Here is a 10,564-nt window from a genome sequence, read left to right on the forward strand (position 1 = left end):
CCCATCCTAGCACAAAAGGATCGCCAAAACCTCAAAACAAACTGGGAACCTCTGTCCGAAACGATGTTCTCTGGAATGCCATGCAAACGAACCACATGCTGGAAAAACAATGGCACCAAATCAGAGGAGGAAGGCAATTTAGACAAGGGTACCAAATGGACCATCTTAGAGAAGCGATCACAAACCACCCAAATGACCGACATCTTTTGAGAGACAAGGAGATCCGAAATAAAATCCATAGAAATATGCGTCCAGGGCCTCTTCGGGACCGGCAAGGGCAAAAGCAACCCACTGGCACGAGAACAGCAGGGCTTAGCCCGAGCACAAGTCCCACAGGACTGCACAAAAGAACGCACATCCTGTGACAAAGACGGCCACCAAAAGGATCTAGCCACCAAATCTCTGGTACCAAAGATTCCAGGATGACCAGTCAACACCGAACAATGAACCTCAGAGATAACTTTACTAGTCCATTTATCAGGGACAAACAGTTTCTCCGCTGGGCAACGGTCAGGTCTATCAGCCTGAAATTTTTGCAGCACCCGCCGCAAATCAGGGGAGATGGCAGACAAAATTACCCCCTCTTTGAGAATACCCGCCGGCTCAGGAACACCCGGAGAGTCGGGCACAAAACTCCTTGACAGGGCATCAGCCTTCACATTCTTAGAGCCCGGAAGGTACGAAACCACAAAATCAAAACGGGAGAAAAATAGCGACCATCGAGCCTGTCTAGGATTCAACCGTTTGGCAGACTCGAGATAAGTCAAATTCTTGTGATCCGTCAAGACCACCACGCGATGCTTGGCTCCTTCAAGCCAATGACGCCACTCCTCGAATGCCCACTTCATGGCCAACAACTCTCGATTGCCAACATCATAATTGCGCTCAGCAGGCGAAAACTTTCTAGAAAAGAAGGCACATGGTTTCATCACCGAGCCATCAGAACTTCTCTGCGACAAAACAGCCCCTGCTCCAATCTCAGAAGCATCAACCTCGACCTGAAACGGGAGCGAAACATCAGGCTGGCACAACAGAGGGGCAGAAGAAAAACGACGCTTCAACTCCTGAAAAGCTTCCACAGCCGCAGAAGACCAATTGACCACATCAGCACCCTTCTTGGTCAAATCAGTCAACGGTTTAGCAACACTAGAAAAATTACTGATGAAGCGACGATAAAAAATAGCAAAGCCCAGGAACTTCTGCAGACTCTTCACAGATGTCGGCTGAGTCCAATCATAAATGGCCTGGACTTTAACAGGGTCCATCTCGATAGTAGAAGGGGAAAAAATGAAACCCAAAAATGAAACCTTCTGAACTCCAAAGAGACACTTTGACCCCTTCACAAACAAAGAATTCGCACGAAGGACCTGGAACACCATTCTAACCTGCTTCACGTGGGACTCCCAATCATCCGAGAAGACCAAAATATCATCCAAATATACAATCAGGAATTTATCCAGGTACTCTCGGAAGATATCATGCATAAAGGACTGAAACACCGATGGAGCATTGGCAAGTCCGAAAGGCATAACTAGGTACTCAAAATGGCCCTCGGGCGTATTAAATGCAGTTTTCCATTCATCGCCCCGCTTAATACGCACAAGATTATACGCACCACGAAGATCTATCTTGGTAAACCAACTAGCCCCCTTAATCCGAGCAAATAAATCATACAGCAGCGGCAAAGGGTACTGAAATTTGACCGTGATCTTATTAAGAAGGCAGTAATCAATACAAGGTCTCAAAGAACCATCCTTCTTGGCCACAAAAAAGAACCCTGCTCCCAATGGTGACGACGACGGGTGAATATGACCCTTCTCCAAGGATTCCTTTATATAACTCCACATAGCGGCGTGTTCTGGCACAGATAAATTGAACAGTCGGCCCTTAGGGAACTTACTACCAGGAATCAAATCAATAGCACAATCGCAATCCCTATGAGGAGGTAGGGCACTGGATTTGGGCTCATCAAATACATCCCGGTAATCCGACAAAAACTCCGGGACTTCAGAAGGGGTGGATGACGAAATAGACAAAAATGGAACATCACCATGTACCCCCTGACAACCCCAGCTGGACACAGACATAGATTTCCAATCCAATACTGGATTATGGACTTGTAGCCATGGCAACCCCAAAACGACCACATCATGCAGATTATGCAACACCAAAAAGCGAATATCCTCCTGATGTGCAGGTGCCATGCACATGGTCAATTGGGTCCAGTACTGAGGCTTATTCTTGGCCAAAGGTGTAGCATCAATTCCTCTCAATGGAATAGGATACTGCAAGGGCTCCAAGAAAAAACCACAGCGCCTGGCAAACTCCAAGTCCATCAAATTCAGGGCAGCGCCTGAATCCACAAATGCCATTACAGAATAGGACGACAGAGAGCAAATCAGAGTAACGGACAAAAGAAATTTCGACTGTACCGTACCAATGGTGGCCGACCTAGCGAAACGCTTAGTGCGCTTAGGACAATCGGAGATAGCATGAGTGGAATCACCACAGTAAAAACACAGCCCATTCCGACGTATGTTTTCTTGCCGTTCAGCTCTGGTCAAAGTCCTATCACATTGCATAGGCTCAGGCCTATGCTCAGAGAATACCGCCAAATGGTGCACAGCTTTACGCTCACGCAAGCATCAATTGATCTGAATGGCCAAGGACATAGACTCATTCAGACCAGCAGGCGTGGGAAATCCCACCATGACATCCTTAAGGGCTTCAGAGAGACCCTTTCTGAAAATTGCTGCCAGGGCACATTCATTCCACTGAGTGAGTACAGACCACGTCCTAAACTTCTGACAATATATCTCTACCTCATCCTGACCCTGACACAGAGCCAGCAAGATTTTCTCTGCCTGATCCACTGAATTTGGTTCATCATAAAGCAATCCAAGCGCCAGAAAAAGCGCATCAACATCACGCAATGCCGGATCTCCTGGCGCAAGGGAAAATGCCCAGTCTTGAGGGTCGCCACGTAACAAAGAAATAATGATTTTCACTTGTTGAACAGGGTCACCTGAGGAGCGAGGTTTCAAAGCAAGAAACAATTTACAATTATTTTTGAAATTCAGAAACTTAGATCTATCCCCAAAAAACAAATCAGGAATTGGAATCCTAGGCTCTGACATCGGATTCTGAACCACAAAATCTTGAATGTTTTGTACCCTTGCAGTGAGATTATCCATCCAAGAGGACAGACCTTGAATGTCCATATTTACACCTGTATCCTGAACCACCCAGAGGTAAAGGGGAAAAGAGAGACAAAACACACTGCAAAGAAAAAAAAATGGTCTCAAAACTTCTCTTATCCCTCTATTGAGATGCATTAGTACTTTGGGCCACCTGTACTGTTATGACCTGGTAGTTAGGACAATAATGGACCTGGTGGATAAGAGCACACGGAATGACCTGATAGTTACTAATAATACAGGACAAGCTCTGGGACGTGGGAACTCTGCTGACCGCAATCCCTAATCCTATCACACACACTAGAAATAGCCGTGGATTGCTCCTAACGCTCCCTAGGCAACTCGTCACAGCCTAAGAAACTAGCTAGCCCTAGAGATAGAAAAATAAAGCCTACCTTGCCTCAAAGAAAATCCCCAAAGGAAAAGGCAGCCCCCCACATATAATGACTGTGAGTTAAGATGAAAATTACAAACACAGAGATGAAATAGATATAGCAAAGAGAGGCCCGACTTACTGAAGAGACAGAGTATAGGAAAGGTAACTTTGCGGTCAGCACAAAAACTACAAAAAGACCACGCAGAGGGCGCAAAAAGACCCTCCGCACCGACTCACGGTGCGGAGGCGCTCCCTCTGCGTCCCAGAGCTTCCAGCAAGCAAGACAAAAATCAAAATAGCAAGCTGGACAGAAAAATAGCAAACAAGAGAAAAACAAGCAGGAACTTAGCTCCTGCTGGGAAGACAGGTCACAAGAATGATCCAGGAGCGAACTAGACCAATACTGGAACATTGACAGGTGGCATGGAGCAAAGATCTAAGTGGAGTTAAATAGAGCAGCCAGCTAACGAATTAACCTTGTCACCTGTGGAAGGAAACTCAGAAGCCGCAGCCCCACTCACAACCACCAGAGGAAGCCCATGGACAGAACCAGCCGAAGTACCATTCATGACCACAGGAGGGAGCTTGACAACAGAATTCACAACAGAGGAGACCCTTTCCGCCTCACCACCCCTATGACTGTCCTATTGACCTCTTGCCTGGTGCTGAGCCTCCCCGGGGTCAACCCATTGTCTCTCCTGGAGACGGAGGCAATGTCTGAGTACATCCAGGAGAATCTGGCAAGAGGATTCATTAGGAAGTCAGTGTCACCTGCAGTGGCTGGGTACTTCTTCGTGCAGAAGAAGAACGGAGAGTTACGTCCATGCATAGATTACAGGGGTCTTAACGCCATCACTGTTAAGAACAAGTACCCATTGCCCCTGATATCTGAGCTTTTTGATAGGCTTCGGGGAGCAAGGATATTTACTAAACTAGATCTGCGGGGTGCTTACAACCTGATTCGCATCCGTGAGGGGGACGAATGGAAGATGGCTTTTAACACCAGGGATAGGCACTATGAATATCTGGTGATGCCCTTCGGGCTCTGTAATGCCCAAGCCATTTTCCAAGACTTTGTGAATGATATCTTCCGGGATATGCTCTCCACCTCTGTTGTAGTCTACCTGGATGATATTCTCATCTACTCTCCAGATATAGACTCCCACCGGAGAGATGTTTGCAAAGTCTTCGACCTCCTACGGGCAAACTCCCTCTATGCCAAGTTGGAGAAGTGTGTGTTTGAGCGGGAGTCTTTGCCTTTCCTGGACAATATCCTCTCGGCCCAAGGATTGGCTATGGATCCCGCCAAGCTACAGGCTGTGATGGACTGGCAGGAGCCCCATTTTCTCAAAGTGGTGAAACGCTTTATGGGGTTCATCAACTATTATCGCCATTTCATTCCCCACTTTTTAACTTTGGTAGTTCCTCTGGTTGTCCTCACCAAGAAGGGAGCTAATCCCAAATTGTGGTCGGAGGAGGTCTCCAAGGCCTTCCTCTCTATCAAGTCACACTTCACTGGCGCTCCCATTTTACATTGCCCCGATGTTGAAAAACCATTTATCATGGAGGTGGATGCCTCTTCCATTGGTGCTGGAGCAGTCCTTTTCCAGAAGGATGCTCAAGGTCAGAAGCATCCTTGCTTCTTCTTCTCTAAGACCTTCACACCGCCGGAGAGGAATTTTTCCATCGGGAATAGTGAGTAACTAGCCAAGAAGTTGGCCTTCTCGGAGTGGAGACACATCCTGGAGGGGGCTTATTTTCCCTTCCAAGTTTTCACCGAGCACAAAAATTTGGTGTATTTGCAAACCGCCCAGTGGCTAAACTATAGAACCTGGGAGCCTGTTTAGCATATTCGGGCTCCACTGCTCATTGCGGTCTTTGAGCATAGCGAGGCCCAAGGAGGGCGGCCCTAGGAGGGGGGGTAATGTTAGGCGTCGAGTTCCTGCCGCTGCACAGGGGGAATCTTGAGCCATGTCCGCTGCGGTCTCCAATTCTTCTCAAGCCGCAGTAGAGCATGCTCAGCAGAGACGTCGGTCCCAGCGCCTGGCTCAGACAGATGCTGCACGCTTGGTTACAGCTGACCTTCCAGGTCCAGCTATTATAATCAGTACTGCTCGGCGGCGAGAAGGCGCTCCTGGGACTAAGTCCTGCTTTTCTCCTCCTGAGCATACAGAAGGGAAGACCTCTCATTGGAGGTCGGGAGTCACATGCTCAGGTCCTGTAGCAGCTTCTGTTGGTCCACTAGGAAGGTCCTGAACTGCTACAGCTATAAAAGGTTCGCATGGCCGCATGGCCATGCGCTAGTATCATTTGTGTTTGGCAGTTGCCAGTGGATACTCTGCCACACTGTATTTAAGTGGTGTGAGTCTGTTTAGCCTTGGGGCTGTACACTCAGGCAGGCAGCTAGTGTCAGTGGGGGCAATTAGCCTTGGCTTAGCATCTGGTTCCTTCATGTGTGCGGTTAGCACAGAAGAGTTTCAGAGCAAGCACAACTTTTAGTTAGGGCTTTAGTCCCTGTGTACAGCGCGAATCTGTGAGGCAACAGAGCTCGCTTTCATTTCACACGGGGTGAAGTTTAACCTACGTGTGAGCTCAGTGTCCATCCGCCATTACTTGCAGCAGGTATCTCTACACAGTGGACTCCGGGCTGCGAACACACCTCGTATCTATCACGCTATTACTTGGTGTGTTCCGCTAGCCCTAACAATATATTGAAGAGTGTGAGATCTTTGTCAGACTCCTGGGCTATCTGTCCTCTAGAAATATTTGCTTTTCAGGCCTACATTCCAATTTTTTTTTCCTGTCTGCTACCCTAGGTCTTTACACAATTCTGGGGTAAAAAATACTAGGCCACATATTGAACAGTCTGGTATCACTGTCAGATGCCTGATCTATTTGTGGCCTACAAATTGTGACAATTCAGGCCTACATTCCACTGTCTTTGTTGTCGGTTACCCTAGTTCTTTACACTATTTTGGGGTATAAAATGAAAAACTCCAAGCCATATATTGAAGAGTGTGATATCTCCGTCAGGCTCCTGGTCTATCTGTGCTCTTCAAATAGTTGCTTTTCAGGCCTACATTCCACTTTTTTTGCTGTCTGCTACCCTAGGTCTATACACTATTTTTGGGTAAAAAATAAAAAAATGCATGCTGCGTATTGAACAGTCTATTATCCCCATCAGACTCCTGGTTAATCTGTGCTCTACAAATAGTTGCTTTTCTGGCCTACATAACACTTTTTTGGCTGTCTACTACCCTAGATCTATACAGTTTTTGGGGGTAAAAAAATTAAAAAACTCCAGGCCACATATTGAAGAGTGTGATACCTCCGTCAGACTCCTGGTCTATCTGTGCTCTACAAATAGTTGCTTCTCAGGCCTACATTCCACTTTTTTGCTGTCTGCTACCCTAAGTCTATACACTATTTTGGGGTAAAAAATAAAAAAATACAGGCCACGTATTGAACAGTTTGTTATCTCCGTCAGACGCCTGGTCTATCTCTGCTCTCCAAATAGTTGCTTTTCAGGCCTACATTCCACTTTTTTAGCTGTCCACTACCCTAGGTCTATACAGTATTTTGGGGTAAAAAAAAAAAAACTCCAGGCCACATATTGAAGGGTGTGTTATCTCCATCAGACTCCTCATCAATCTGTGTTTTGGAAATAGTTGCTTTTCAGGCATTCATTCCACTTTTTTGGCTGTCCGCTTCCCTTGCTCAAAACATTATTTTGAAATAAAAAATAAAAAGGACTGGCCTTGGAAAGCTGAAAGTGGGCCACAACAAACACCCACATCTTCTCGCAACAGATTTATGTCAGAATTTATAGGGCACGGCAGAAGAGTCACTTTGCCACCACCACCAGCACCCTGTCTTCCACATGGTCTGAGTGGCTGTGACTCTGCATCGCATATTCTTCACCCTGATCCTCCTTCCTCCCACCATGCTGAGTGCCCTGAGACAACTGATCCAACACTTGGACACTCCGAAGAGTTTTCATTTTTCCATTTATCGATTCGTACCTCTCTCCCGGTCCAATTGGAGCAAGGCAAGATGAGATTCCATGTAGCGATGCCCAAATATTTGAGCAGCCATTGTCACACGAAGGCAACAGTGTTAACGTATCACAAGAGGTGGACGATGATGGGACGCAATTGCCAGAAACTCAGGAGGAGGACCAGGGTGTGGAAGTGGAAGAAGAGGAGGTGGATGATATAGTAACTGACCCAACCTGGCATGGGGACATGAAGAGCGAGGACAGCAGCACACAGGGAAATGAAGGCGTAGCACCCCAACAGTCAGGAAGACGCAATGTGTTGTCCGCAGAGAGAAGGCAGACTACCATTCCACGCAACACCAACATGACGGAAGTTGCCTGCCCAACTGTAAGATCTTTTTGAGCCTGGTTGCTTTTTAAAGATAATAAGTGACTGGCACACTCCGGACGTGTTGTGATGCAAAATTGGGGTTTATTATACATACAGTAACACAAACGTTTCGGTCATAACTGGACCTTCATCAGTGTGCTAAAGAAAAATACATACAAAGGGAGTGATATCCAAAACATAAAGGATCAAAAATATACAAAATAAACATAAACAAAATGAACAAAAGTATATACAACACAAAAGGTCATGTTTCCAGAAAGAATTGATAATAACATCCTAGGAGGACCGTCAAAACAAAATTTGCCGAGAAAGAAGCGAACAATTGTGTGCAGGTCTGGTGACATGGAAGAGGGAGCAAGAGGAAGGAAGTATGGAAAGTAGGTGATGAAAGACACACTGTGCCGTGAGGTAAGGCTGAAAAGGTAAACCTACCTAGATAACTAGTATGTTGAAGGAGCCCCAATAATTGAAACTACATTGCATCTGAGGGGAAATAAAGTGCATATATACATGAACCTGTGCGTCCCTAAATGCGTAATACTATAAGGCTTTATGTGTCATATAAGATGGTTACATACCAGAAAAAAGCCTGGAGCTATATGAAATTCAGGTGATAGTATCAGTCCATGGACACAGGGGAATATGGCCCAGATGGTGCTATCTGCAGGGGAGATTGGTACAATGTAGATTGTGCCTGTGAGCCACTGGGTCATGTAGGTATATGGTACCTACCAGAAAAGAAACCTGAAGGTATATAGATCCCAGCAGGTGAGAACAATCTGCAGATGCAGGGTGGTGTATCACAGGTAACGCTATCTGTAGGAAGGATAGGTAAGGTATATAATGGCACTAGTGAGCAATTAGATAATGAGCGTATGTAGTACACAGGACTTACCCCCCAGTAGATATGAAACCATGCGGAGTCACCGCTGCTGTGAGCTAAGAGGGAGGTATGCGCTGTCTGTACAGGGAGAGTATAAGCAGACATTGTATAAGGGGGATGTCGCTCTGTATTGCTAGGACAGAGAGCGTGCACTGTGTAGAACTTACCAGCCTGATGAGTGGAGGGAGCACGCGGTGTCCACCGCAAGTGCAGGCTGGGGAACGGAGCACCAGGGACCTCCTTATATAGTGGGGAGGTGAAATAGTGTGTGCATAGTAGTTGCCGGAGAAGAGAGGCCGGAGGGGGCGGGGCCGGGTGATGTGAGTGTCACATGACCGCTGGGGGCAGTGTTATTTGTGTTCCACTGTAAAGGAGAAGAGGTGGAAGTGCGTTCCAAGGTAGTGGATTGGCTGATATCGAGGTGTGCTACGGTGGCCCCAGAGTGTCACAGAAGGGGAAGTTTCAAAGTGGTCGATTCTGTAAAGGAGAGGCAGAGAATTAGCAAACAGAAAACCAACATTGTAAATCATGTATAGACAATGATCTTTATATATACACTATGCGCGCTGGTGCTGAAAAGGAGGTGAATATCAAAATGCATTAAATGTAATTTGAAGAGAAAGTAGCTTATCGGACATGATCGGCTACGGTCACAAAAAGGTTGCTGTATAAGCAACTAAAGCAAATGGGCAGACGTGCCCGGTTGTGCACAAACGTAATACATAAAGAACACCTGGCTGTTAGGCATCACACAAGGGCAGCAATGATACATTAGGTCAGGGAGGTTTCAAGCTGAAATGTGATAAACAGTCATGAAAATACTGTAACAATAACCGCAAACACATATAAAATTACATCATAAAAAGGCGGTGTGGCGAGGCACAGCCCAAGGGTGTAAGGTAAATAACGTCTTTATGGCAGGGACTTAAATAAATGCTAATAGTTCGTAGTCCCTGTTGAGTCCCCTAGGGTGCAGTGTATTGAGCTCGTGTATCCAGTAAGCCTCTCTACGTTTGAGAATGGAGATGCGGTCTCCGCCGCGGCGAGGTGGTGTGATTTGCTCTATTATCTGAAATTTGAGCTGGGATACATTGTGGCCTTTTTCAATGAAATGGGATGGTATAGGAAGTAAGAGATTTTTGCACCTTATTGTCGATTTATGTTTGGATATCCTAGATTTGACTGATTGGGTGGTCTCACCGATATACAAAAGACCGCAGGGGCATTTGATGAGATATACCACGAAATTGGTGTTGCAGGTGAAAAAACCATCAATAGAGTATCTCTTGCCTGTGTGTGGGTGGTGAATGATATTACCCTTAAGGAAGTTATTACATTGGTTGCAACTGAGACAGGGGAAGGTTCCTGTTTTGGGGTTACTTGAAAACCGTTGAGTAATCTGGGGTTGCGTAGGGCCTATATCCGCACGGACTAAGCAGTCTTTGATGTTACGGGGCCTTTTGAAACACGGTAAGAAAGGTTGTTGAAATTCCCTGACTGATGGATATGCTGTTCGGAGGATATGCCAATGTTGGCGGATAGACTTGTGTAGTCTGTAAGCAGCAGGGTGATATTGGTGGACAAAAGGGATACGTGATGTGGCAGGAATTTTATCCCTACGTGTGAGGTCTGTAGTGGAGGACTCTAGAATTCTCGGTGGGTAGCCCCTCTCACAAAATTTGGATTTCATCTCGGATAGACGATGGTCTTTCAGGTCAGG

The 10,564-nt window shown here is 46.3% G+C and overlaps 1 long non-coding RNA gene across 2 annotated transcripts in view; it reads right to left on the reverse strand.

Moving 5' to 3' along the window:
• LOC138643608 (uncharacterized) overlaps nucleotides 1-9,185 on the reverse strand; it is a 100,876-nt gene extending 91,691 nt beyond the window's left edge. Inside the window, exons 1-3 of one of the 2 annotated variants that reach the window (XR_011314211.1) lie at nucleotides 9,012-9,185; nucleotides 8,857-8,922; nucleotides 8,555-8,777 (exon numbers count right to left, since the gene is read on the reverse strand). This is a non-coding gene — a long non-coding RNA (uncharacterized lncRNA). Of the gene's footprint in view, nucleotides 1-8,554; nucleotides 8,778-8,856; nucleotides 8,923-9,011 lie in introns of those variants that run through there. The other variant, XR_011314212.1, reaches the window with a different exon arrangement.
• Nucleotides 9,186-10,564: the final 1,379 nt, after the last annotated feature.

The sequence above is a fragment of the Ranitomeya imitator genome, chromosome 6 (assembly GCF_032444005.1).
Source record: "Ranitomeya imitator isolate aRanImi1 chromosome 6, aRanImi1.pri, whole genome shotgun sequence".
Taxonomy (NCBI): Eukaryota; Metazoa; Chordata; class Amphibia; order Anura; family Dendrobatidae; genus Ranitomeya; species Ranitomeya imitator.